At 41.9% G+C, this 12204-nt stretch overlaps 1 long non-coding RNA gene across 2 annotated transcripts in view; it reads left to right on the top strand.

Annotated features, from left to right (window-relative positions):
* LOC147574817 (uncharacterized) overlaps positions 1-12204 on the top strand; it is a 92695-nt gene that overhangs the window by 9538 nt on the left and 70953 nt on the right. Inside the window, exon 1 of one of the 2 annotated variants that reach the window (XR_015243556.1) lies at positions 9116-10611. The exons of the other annotated variant lie outside the window; for it this stretch is intronic. This is a non-coding gene — a long non-coding RNA (uncharacterized LOC147574817). Of the gene's footprint in view, positions 1-9115; positions 10612-12204 lie in introns of those variants that run through there. 2 annotated transcript variants of the gene reach the window in all.

Here is a 12204-nt window from a genome sequence, read left to right as displayed (position 1 = left end):
AAAAGAGAGATATCATGTTTGTGGGTTGAGAGATGAGATATTGCAAAGGACATCAGTCAGTTTTCCCTAGTTAACTTCCCACTCCCAATCAAAATACCAGCAGCGAGGCAAAGTGATTGTAACGTTGATAGGGAAGAGTAAGCAGACAATAATAGTTGAGAAATGAAGAAAGGAAGAATTAAAAGTGACTTGCTCTATGAGCTAATAAGACAGATGTAAGGCTACTAAAATGGTATTTGCAAAACAAGTGACAGGACAGTAGAGAACACTAGTGCTAAAACCAATCTTTGTATATATAGAAATTTAAACGTAAAAGCAAAAGTCAAAAAGTGAAGGGCGCCTGGGTGGCTCAGTGGGTTGGGTGTCCGACTTTGGCTCAGGTCATGATCTTGGTTTGTGAGTTCGAGACCCCCACACTGGGCTCTGTGTTGACAGCTCAGAGCCTAGAGCCTGCTTCAGATTCTGCATCTCCCTCTCTCTCTGCCCCTTCCTGCCCTCAAATATAAATAAACATTAAAAAAATTGGGGCGCCTGGGTGGCTGAGTCACTCAGGCATCCGACAATGGCTTGGGTCATGATCTCATGGTTTGTGAGTTCAAGCCCCATGTTGGGCTCTGTGCTGACAGCTCAGAGCCTGGAGCCTGCTTCAGAATCTGTGTCTCCCTCTGTTTCTGCCCCACCCCTGCTCATGCTCTGTCTCTCTCTCTCTCTCTCTCTCTCTCTCTCAAGAATAAACATAAAATTTTTTTTAATTAAAAAAAAATCAGTGGGAAAGGTGTTATGAAACAAAAATATTGCAGTTTCACTCTTAAGTGTATGTCCAAGAGAATTAAAAACATATGCCCATGCAGAAACCTGTGCGTGAATTATAAACATTATCTAGTCAAAAAGCATTATTTAGTCAAAAAGTAGGAACAATTCAAATGTCCATCAAGTGATGATTGGATAAAATGTGGATACAGTGATTTATTACTCAAAAAAGGAATGAAGTACTAATACATAGACAAATTTCAAAAATATTCTAGTAAGTGCAAGAAGCCTGACACAAACCACATAGGGCATGATTCTATTATGAAATGTCCAGACAGAAAGTAGCTTAGTTGCTAGAGGCTAGAGAAAGGGTGGATGGGGGCGGGTGGGCGGTGGCTCCAAAAGGGTACATACAGGGTGTCTTTTGGGGGGTGAAAATGTTTTGAAACTATAGTGGTTATAGTTGCATAACTTTGGGGATATACTAAAAAACCACTGAATTGTACACTTTAAAAGGGTAAATTTTATGTTATGTGAATGATATCTCAAAAAGTATTGGGGAAATTGATTATGCAGATCCACACACCAAGTTAGAGCCATACGTTAAAATAAATCATAAATAAACTAAATAGATACATCGAATGTACACGAACACCAAACTGCTTGAAGTATTACCCAACTTGTACACATAAAAGGTGGAAACCGGAAGGCAAATATCACTAGGTTTCACCACGTAAAAATGAAAAGCTTTTGTATGCCAGCACACATCCTAAAATCAAAAAGTAATAATCTGAAATGTTTTTCATAAATGTGGCAAGCATAAGATTAATAGCCTTAAGGTTTTAAAATCTCAATAATGGTTACAAGAAAAATTCTAAGACGCCAGCAGAAGAATAAATGGACACAGGCAATACACAAAAGAAGAAATAACTTCTTTTGGTTTCACCAATAACATGTGACAAGTGCAAGGCAACATTTAAATGGTGAGGTACTCTTTTCCTCTGCCACGTTAACAGTGTCTCCGTTTCTCAGATAAAGTGATGGTTTTCTCATCCCCAGCATCGGAAACAAAACGTGAGTCAAATTTACAACCAAGTTGTGAAACAGGAGATACACCTGTGTGGGTGCTGTGTGGGTGTGCACCGTATGCCATTTGTTTAAAAAGAAAAGAAAGCCCAATGTGCATTTTTTCTGCCTCTTAGATTTAATTATTAAAAATTAACTGGACAGAAACTAGAATTTTCTTTTTAAAAATCCTGACAGAGTATTCGCTTTTCATAAAATTTAATGCAGTCGTCCTCTCTCTGTCTCCCACACTTTCTCGCCTTTTCAGTTACTCACCTCCAACCACGGTCCGGATGCACATGATCCTCCTTCTGACCTGTCAGGAGAAGGTCATTGGTAGCCTGATGCTGTGTCATAGTGCCTGGCACTCACGTCACTTCATCTCATGACGTGGGCACTCAGCATCTCAGATCACTACAAGAAGCCTGAGTCCTCGGCTATGATGTTTAAAAAAAAATTTTTTTTTAACATTTATTTAGTTTTGAGAGAAAGAGAGCACACGAGTGGGAGAGGAGCAGAGAGAGAGGGAGACACAGAATCCAGAGCAGGCTCCCGGCTCTGAGCCGTCAGCACAGAGCCCAACGCGGGGCTCAAACCCATGAGCCGTAAGATCATGACTTGAGCTGAAGTCGGACTTAACCAACTGAGCCACCCACGTGCCCCTGCGATACGATATTTTGAGAGAGAGACCACATTCCCATAGCTTTTATTACGGTATATTGTTATGATTCTTCTATTAGTTATTATTGTTAGTCTCTTACTGTGCCTCATTTTATGAATAAAATTTTATCAGCATGCACATATAGGAAAAAACATCATGTATACAGGGTGTGGTACTCTTCATGGTTTCAGTCATCCACCGGGAGGACTATCGTATATGTTAGCAAGGGTATAACGTAACTGGATGGATTATAATACTTATATATTTTTTTCTCATAAAATCAGAGAATATTACCTAGAAGAAATGCTAAAGCTTGACAGTACTCTCAATATTTTTAGGGTTCTTATTTTTTTTTCTTTCTTATGTTGGCAGTCAAGTATCCATATGAGACGTTTAAAATTTTTTTTTTCTAAAGTTTATTTTTATTTATTTTGAGATACAGAGAGAGAGGGAGAGAATAAGCAGGGGAGGGGCAGAGAGAGAGGGAGACAGAGTCCCAAATAGGCTCCGTGCTGTCAGCACAGAGCTCAGTGCGGGGCTCAGACCCACGAACCGTGAGATCATGACCGGAGCAGAAACCAAGAGTCGGACGCTTAACCAACTGAGCCACCCAGGTACCCCATACAAGACATATTTTTAACAGAGACAACAAAGAGGCAAAGTCCCTATTTTCCAGCCATCTTCAGGCTCAGTGGGCATGGAGGAGTAGTGTTGGATCTACTAATGCAGAATTTCAAGCTAAGTGAGATGTACCACACTGCTTTCTCTCTGCTCTTCTCCCTCTGTGAGGTTCACCTCCAGTCATGCCCGCTGAGACTCAAGTTCACCTCAGACCCAGAAAAATTTGGGGATAGTTCTACACTGTCTTAACAGCAATTCAGGAAATACTTTTCCTTTACGTGGGAGACATTAAGTTATGCAGAAAGATTGTATTATCTGATTTGAACACTGTCTCATCCTGAACGGCCTGTGTGTGTCACCGTAAAAGCAGCTCTTCGGTGCCACGGCCGAAATTCCAGAGTTCGTCCTGACCTGCCCGATTCTGAGAAAGCGGTTCTGGGAAGATGCTGTGAACCTCAGCACCAAGTTTGGGCAAAGCAAGGAGCAGTCTTTTGTCTGTTCCTTATTCTTGCTGTCTAGCTAAGGCTGCAACGGGATAATAAGGCCATTCTATCAGAAAACTGCACTAATTAGCTGCAATTTCTCAACATCTTTGGACTGCTTCTGAACGCTAATTACTGGGAACCAGGGAGTGTAAGAGAATATACACCCCGCGGATATGTAGTTAACACACACACCTCTCACAGGCGCTGAGGGGACAGGCTGCTTAATTTCCCCAAAGAGGATGCACTGGGTTTTCCCCTCCCCATCTTTTAAGTTTTTCTTTTTTAACAGCTTTGTTAATTTAGGTTAAGTGGTTTGGTTGTCATGGAAACCAGTATTCCTCTCAGGCTGATTGTGTCAAAGGCATCATTAATCTGTTTTCTCAACTGCCTCTTCCTCATCCATCTAATTGCAGCACCCCCTCCCGCCCCCCACTTTGGATGACATCATTTTGGACATTTTTAGGACACCATATGTGAGATTCAGCACAATTTATTTTCTATTCAGATTCCATATCATTTGGTTAATTGTCATATTCCCACCCAGAGGAAGAAGATGGCTCTCCTACGTGGGGCACGTGGTGTCCCCACAGGTGAGGTTGAAAGCCACTTGGTTTAGTGCACCTCAGGCACAATGTAGCATCCCAAATAAAGAGGGCTTTTGACACTTTGCCTCTCCCACACCATCTCTTCTCCTGGGTTCTTGTCTTAAGATTCTAAGTCACTGTTTGTGACTGTTTCAACACTGTTGAAACACTGTTGTGTTTCAACACTGTTGTGTTGAAAGGGTAAAGAATGTGGCCTGCTGGAACCTTCCAGAAAGAGTCAAGGATGGTTTAGGTAACAGTATGGCCAGCATCCTACTGGGATGGCCTTGAACTGGCGAGAGAATATGGAGCATAGTAAGTATATTGTCCGTTCCCCTCAGAAAATGGTCCTGCTGCAAAAAGCTGTGGTTTCTGTCCTTTTGCCGTGGTGTCCATTTGACAACCCTGACCAACAAGGTAAATACAGTGTGACAGTGGTTATTTGTTTCCTGCAGCTCTGATCCACAGAGTAATTCTCAACTGATTTGTTCTGTTCTACCTTGATCGGCGGGCAAGATTCTTCCTGCACACCTTTGTCTCTGTGCAAGCTTTCCGCATTCTCCACCCATTATTATTATGAGCACATGAGCATCAAGGACGTTTTGGCTGTGTGAGGGACCCAGGTGAGTGGGGGGACAGCATCTGAGGACAGGTCAGCATGTGGACCACCCACTCTGCTCCCAGGTCCTCTCAATGGGAGAATTTTAAGAATTATTGGCCTCATTGGGGCACCTGGGTGGCTCAGGCAGTTAAGTGTCCCACTTTGGCTGAGGTCACGATCTCACAGTTCATGAGTTTGAGCCCCACCATGGGCTCTGGGCTGACAGGTCAGAGCTTGGAGACTGCTATGGATTCTGTGTCTCCCTCTCTCTCTGCCCCTCCCCTGCTCGCCCTCTGTCTCTGTCTCTCAGGAAATGAATAAACATTAAAAAAAATAATTATTATTGGCCTTACCATCTTCCTCTTGGGAAAGCCAAATCTCATTTTTCTCTATAGTTTGCTGTTTTTATGGAGGTGGTACTGAATAGCTGGGAAATAATGTTTATATACATTGCACATGTGGTCATATATCAGATCAATCATGTATTAGGATTTATTGCACATAAATCATATATAAGGATAATATTTCCCTTCTTATTTCATAACAACAGATACAAATTATATTCCCAACACTTTTTTTGTGCGACCTTCTTGACTTTAAATGTTAATCTTCTTATCTCTGTACTTTAGGTAGAATTCGTTGTTTCTTCCTGTGTTACCTGGTATTTTTCATGGAGACATTATAGCATGCATACCATTTAATTATAGTTCATTTGAAAGTATGTCTCTTTCAGACAAGTTATTTGGATCACATTCCTTATCTGTATGCCCAGCAGAGTGGCTGACACATATCATTTAGTCCCATCATATGTTAAATAAATGTTGACTTAAGGTCAAAACAGTTTTGATTTATAGCCATATCAGTTTAGGAAAAAAATGCCCATTGGTCTTGATTGTCAACAATGGTGGTAGAACGGATCTGATTTTTGTGTTACCTGTCTTAGAAACATTTGTGTTTTTTTTTAAGTTTATTTATTTATTTTGAGGTGGGGGGAGGAGCACAGAGCGAGGGAGAGAGAATCCCAAGCAGACTCCATGTTGTCCTCACAGAGCCAAATGCAAGGCTCAGTCTCACCAACAGTAAGATCATGACCTGCGCTGAAATCAAGAGCAGATGTGTACCTGACTGAGCCACCCAGGCACCCCACATTTCTGATTTTGGTCAGAGGAGTGAAGCGTTGTGTAAGAAAACAGCACAAAACACGTTGGTGGCTATTGTAGTCTATTTGGACTGCTGTAACAGAATATTATAGGCAGGGCGACTTATAAACAACAGAAATTCATTTCTCATAGTTCTGGAGGTTGGGAAGTTCAAGATCAAGATGGCAGTGGACTTAGTGAGTGCCTGCTTCCTGATTCATCTTTTTGTTGCGTCCTCACCAGGAGGGAGAAACAAGGGAGCCCTTTGGGGTCTCTTTTATAAGGGCACTGATCCCATTCATGAGGGTTCCACTCTCATGACCTAAGAACCCCTCAGTGGTACTATCTCCAAATACCAACCATCACAGTGGGGATTAGATTTCAACATATTAATTTTAGGGGGCCACATTCAGCCTATAGCAGTGGGTAAGATTTATGCTTCTGCAATTCTAAGTTAAACAGACTTGGTGACACCAGCATGGATGTAAAGCAGGAAAGAAGGTCTAGAATGAGCCTAACTTTCTGGCTTAGGTGTTGGGGAGGAAGTTGGCAATACTGGAGAGAACAGTCTGTAGGGTGAGACAGGGAAGATGGGTGAGCAGACTTGAATGCATTCTGTCTGACTCTGAACAAGCATCGGTACAGAACTGAATTGGGCCTTTCCGAGTTACAAAGAAACCCTTAAGTTATATTTGTCTCAGATGGCTGAGTCTTTAATGCAACAACGTGGAAGCAAAGTGTCCAATCTCGTTCCAACTGAAAAGCCAGCTCTATCAGCACCATTGAGCATCAGAGATAAATAAGGAAAATAGCAACAAGAGTACTAAGGAATTAGTGCAGTTTGAAAAGCAATTCAGATTTGTAAGAAAGATTTGATATGTTAATTATGAGAAACCAGGACTCCTTTTGTGCCTTGGAAATCACCCAAGTTACCTCTGTGACATTTTTTTTTTCAGTAGCTTAGGTAAATTATTTTATTTATTTTATTTATTTTATTTTATTTTATTTTATTTTATTTTATTTTATTTTATTTTATTTTTTAATTTACATCCAAGTTAGTTAGCATATAGTGCAATAATGATTTCAGGAGTAAATTCCTTACTGCCCCTTGCCCATTTAGCCCATCCCCTCTCCCACAACCCCTCCAGTAACCCTCTGTTCTCCATATGTAAGAGTTTCTTAGGTTTTGTCCCCCTCCTGTTTTTATATTATTTTTGCTTCCCTTCCCTTATGTTCATCTGTTCTGTGTCTTAAAGTCCTCATATGAATGAAGTCATATGATATTTGTCTTTCTCTGCCTAACTAATTTTGCTTAGTACAAACCTTCTAGTTCAATCCACGTAGTTGCAAATGGCAATATTTCATTCTTTTCAATTGCAAGTAATACTCCATTGTATATATATACCACATCTTCTTTATCCATTCATCCATCGATGGACATTTGGGCTCTTTCCATACTTTGGCTATTGTTGATAGTGCTGCTATAAACATTGGGGTGCATGTTTCCCTTTGAAACAGCACACCTGTATCCCTAGGAAAAATACCTAGTAGTGCAATTGCTGGGTCATCAGGTAGTTTTAATTTTTGAGGAACCTCCATACTATTTTCCAGAGTGGCTGCACCAGTTTGTATTCCCACCAACAGTGCAAAAGAGATTCTCTCTCTCCGCATCCTTGCCAACATCTGTTGGTAATAGCCATTCTGACAGGTGTGAGGTGGTATCTCATTGTGGTTTTGATTTGTATTTCTCTGATGATGAGTGATGTTGAGTATTTTCTTATGTGTCGGTTGGCCATCTGGATGTCTTCTTTGGAGAAGTATCTATTCATGTCTTTTGCCCACTTCACTGGATTATTTATTTTTTGGGTGTTGAGTTTGATAATTTCTTTATAGATTTTGGATACTAACCCTTTATCTGATATGTCATTTGCAGATATCTTCTCCCATTCTGTCGGTTGCCTTTTAGTTTTGCTGATTGTTTCCTTCACTGTGCAGAAGCTTTTTATTTTGATGAGGTCCCAATAGTTCATTTTTGCTTTTGTTTCCCTTGCCTCAAGAGATGTGTTGAATAAGAAGTTGCTGCAGCCTAGGTCAAAGAGGTTTTTGCCTGCTTTCTCCTCCAGGATTTTGATGGCTTCCTCTCTTACGTTTAGGTCTTTCATCCATTTTGAGTGTATTTTTGTGTATGGTGTAAGAAAGTGATCCAGGTTCATTTTTCTGCATGTTGCTGGCCAGTTTTCCCAGCACCACTTGCTGAAGAGACTGCATTTATTCCATTGGCTATTCTTTCCTGCCAGCCAGATCCAACAAACATTAAAAAAATTATTCACCACGACCAAGTGGGAGTTATACCTGGGATGCAGGGCTGGTTCAATATCCTCAAAACAATCAATGTGACTCATCACATCAATAAAAGAAAGGACAAGAACCATATGATCCTCCCAATAGATGCAGAGAAAGCATTTGACAAAATACAGCCTCCTTTCTTGATAAAAACCCTCAAGAAAGTAGGGGTAGAAGGATCATACCTTGAGATCATAAAAGCCGCATACGAAAGACCCAATGCTAATATCATCCTCAATGGGGAAAAACTGAGAGCTTTCCCCCTAAGTTTAGGAAAGACAGGGATGTCCACTCTTGCCACTGTTATTCAATGTAGTATTTGAAGTCTTACCCTCAGCAATCAGACGACACAAACATGTAAAGGGTATCCAAATTGGCCAGGAGGAGGTCAAACTTTCACTCTTCGCAGATGACATGATATTCTATATGGAAAACCCAAAAGACTCCACCAAAAAACTGCTAGAACTGATCCATGAATTCAGCAAAGTTGCAGGATATAAAATGAATTGCACACAAATCAGTTGCGTTCCTATACACCAACAATGAAGCAACAGAGAAATCGAGGAATCGATCCCATTTACAATTGCACCAAAACCCATAAAATACCTAGGAATAATTCTTTTTTTTTTTTTTTTAATTTTTTTTTTCAACGTTTATTTATTTTTGGGACAGAGAGAGACAGAGCATGAACGGGGGAGGGGCAGAGAGAGAGGGAGACACAGAATCAGAAACAGGCTCCAGGCTCTGAGCCATCAGCCCAGAGCCTGACGCGGGGCTCGAACTCCCGGACCGCGAGATCGCGACCTGGCTGAAGTCGGACGCTTAACCGACTGCGCCACCCAGGCGCCCCTACCTAGGAATAATTCTAACCAAAGAGGTGAAAAACCTATATGCTGAAGACTATAGAAAGCTTATGAAAGAAATTGAAGAAGACACCAAAAAATGGAAAAATATTCCATGCTCCTGGGTAGGAAGAATAAATATTGTTAAAATATCAATACTACCCAAAGCAATCTACATATTAAATGCAACCGCTATCAAAATAACACCAGCGTTTTTCACAGAGCTAGAACAAACAATCCTAAAATTTGTACGGAACCAGAAAAGACCCCGAGTAGCCAAAGCAATCTTGAAAAAGAAAACCAAAGCAGGAGGCATCACAATCCCGGACTTCAAGCTATACTCCAAAGCTGTAATCATCAAGACAGTATAGTACTGGCACAATAACAGACACTCAATCAATGGAACAGAATAGAGAACCCAGAAAGGGACCCACAAATGTATGGCCAATTAATCTTTGATATTTTTTTTCTTAATTAAAGAAAAATTAGGTTCACAAGAGGGCCAGGAAACCAAGGGTTTTCACCTGTGTCCACTTCTCTCTCCATTGTTTTACCTTTCTTCATGCTTTGTGGCCTCTCTTTGCATACTCTACATTCCTCTTTTTCTTGGCCAGCGGTGTCTGTATCTTCTTAGACCCCGACTCCTCAAAACTTCGTCATGTACAGGGCCCTCTTTGGCTTTCTTTCTACCTCATGGGATACTCGGCCTTCATCTCTCTGGATAAACAGTGTTATTTTTTGTTCTCCCGGTCCCACAATTCTGTTCTTTTTTAACTTTTTTAATGTTTATTTATTTGAGAGAGAGAACGTGAGCTGGTGAGGGGCAGAGAGAGGGAGACACAGAATCTGAAGCAGGCTCCAGGCTCTGAGCTGTCAGCACAGAGCCCGACCCGGGGCTCGAACCCACGGACTGTGAGATCATGACCCGAGCGAAGTTGGGCGCTTAACTGACTGAGCCACCCAGGTGCCCCTCATGGTCCCATGATTCTTAGGAGAGAATGCCATTGTCTGTTTCGTTTTTTAAAGTCGCAGTGCGTGGGCAGGGTCACTGGCAGGTGTGCGTGTGAGGCATAGTGCAGAAAACAAATCTCACTTAAAACATCACCTGGAGACATGCTGTGATCCTTGCAATCCCAATAATTGGATATTTCCCTAGCTACTTCCCCTGTAGAAAGAAGGACTTATATCACAATAGTGCTTTTGTCATAATTTTTTATATAGCGAGCAGAATAAGCTCTGAGTGGAGGTTGTTCATTCTTAACATTTCTGGATTCCTTTTCCAGAACTCATGTAATACATTATGTTGTCACCAAATATTTATTGCTTACAATCCAGGCCTTATTTCCTGCCTGACTTAGGTGCAGTAGGACGTAGAAGCCACCAGGTGTCAGTGTTGCAGGTAACATTTCAAATTCCCCAGGTTGCATCTGATCCTGCCGGTGCAAATATTTTAGTAACAGGGGACATGCTCCGAGGAATCCCATAGACTGTCCCTCCTGCCAGGAAGCCGCAGTGAACAGGTGAGTTGGCAGTTTACCTTTAATGATTTTCAGAGAAAGAACGTTTCTAGAACACCCATTTCTGATGGCCACTTGCAAAGACAGTCACCAAAACGAGCTTGCCTCTGAGGTCCTTACCCGTGGAACATCTATGAATCTGAGATCTGAAGCCAAATGGTTGTGGTCTCTGCCTGCCACTCACCCTTTGTGTGCTTTTGCTTTTGTCAAGATCGAATCATTTTCGTGAATGGTGTATTATCCTTCAAAATAGCAGAATCCCGAATAGAAATGTTAAGAAAACCTCAAGGGATGGTAAAGGTTTGCTGTGTATGCAGATGACTTCCCTTGCTTGGCTCAGGGGGCTGAGGCTAAGGGGCTGAGGGCTTCAGCTCCTCCAGCACGGCCACCTCTTTGCTGGCTTCAGTTTAACTCAACTCTGGGATGGTCACGTTAGTGTGGAAGGTGGGCATTAATTGTGGGGTCACATCCCTTCTCACCAGGTACTCCTTCGTACGTTGTCTTTTTCTCTCTTTTCTTCTTCTTGTCCTGTGTTCTCCTCAGTTTCCCTTGCCCCACTCAATTGTTCTTTCATCTTTGCCCATCTTTCTCAGTGCCTCTGAAGGCATGTCTTAGCAGCCTCCGGAGAAACTGGTGCTCGGGGTCGCTAAGCATCTGACTTTGGCTCAGGTCATGATTCACGATCCATGGGTTCAAGCCCCACTTCTCACTCTCTTTCTCTCTCTCCCTCTCCCCACCCGCCTTTCTTTCTGCCCCTTGCTCACTTGTATCCTCTCTCTCTCTCTCTCAAAAAAAAAAGAAAAAAGAAAAAAGAAAAAGAAAAGAAAAGAGATTGGTACTCCAGAAGGGATAGTTCTGGAGCTGTTTCTTGTCTCTGCTCCTAATACGCTAGACCACAGGCAGAGAAGTCCCAGCTAGTGAAAACGGTTGGCCGATGAGGAAAGTGGAATCTAAGAGTACCATTGGATGGACACATAGGCGAAGAGGCATGGCTGACCCAGTCCAGTGCTTCTCAAAGTGGGTTCCGTGGAACACCACTCCTCAAGCTGTGGCACCGAAAAAGCAGTTCCTCACACCAGTAATCTGAGCAATGCCGCAGCCCCAATCCTCTTTTGGGGAGGTTTACAACATACATGGGGCAGTATAAAGATGCCAATATGCATCCCAGCAAGGAAACTAGTTTAACTGTTCTCAGCCCTCTCTAATTTGACCCAGAACCCATTTGCTGGCGTCGCTGATTGTGTGCACCACCTGCACGTGGTCCCCTGCGGGATATACTTTGGGGACTATTCCCGCTGTGGGAAAGTTCTGCAAGTCCTCTCTTAGCAAGGAAGTTAAAATTGAATGCTGCTCCTGGAATAGGCTCAGGCTTTGATTTGATTTTCGTATTCCGAGATGGCATATTTAAAGCAAATAGAATAATATACTATAGGCGATATAACTTTTCTATGATGTCATTTACATTCCTAAAAATAAACACTAAATCACTGCCAAAATTGTAAGACTTTCTTCTCTTTGGAGGAATTTTCACTGCTTGAATTCATTACAGCTTTAGATCATTTAGTTTAATATTTATCGAGTGCTCACTGAATGAAT

The sequence above is a fragment of the Puma concolor genome, chromosome D4, assembly GCF_028749965.1.
Source record: "Puma concolor isolate L17-30 chromosome D4, mPumCon1.1.hap2, whole genome shotgun sequence".
In the NCBI taxonomy this organism is placed as follows: domain Eukaryota; kingdom Metazoa; phylum Chordata; class Mammalia; order Carnivora; family Felidae; genus Puma; species Puma concolor.
Note: the sequence above shows the minus strand (reverse complement) of the source record. Positions and strands in the feature narration are given on the sequence as shown.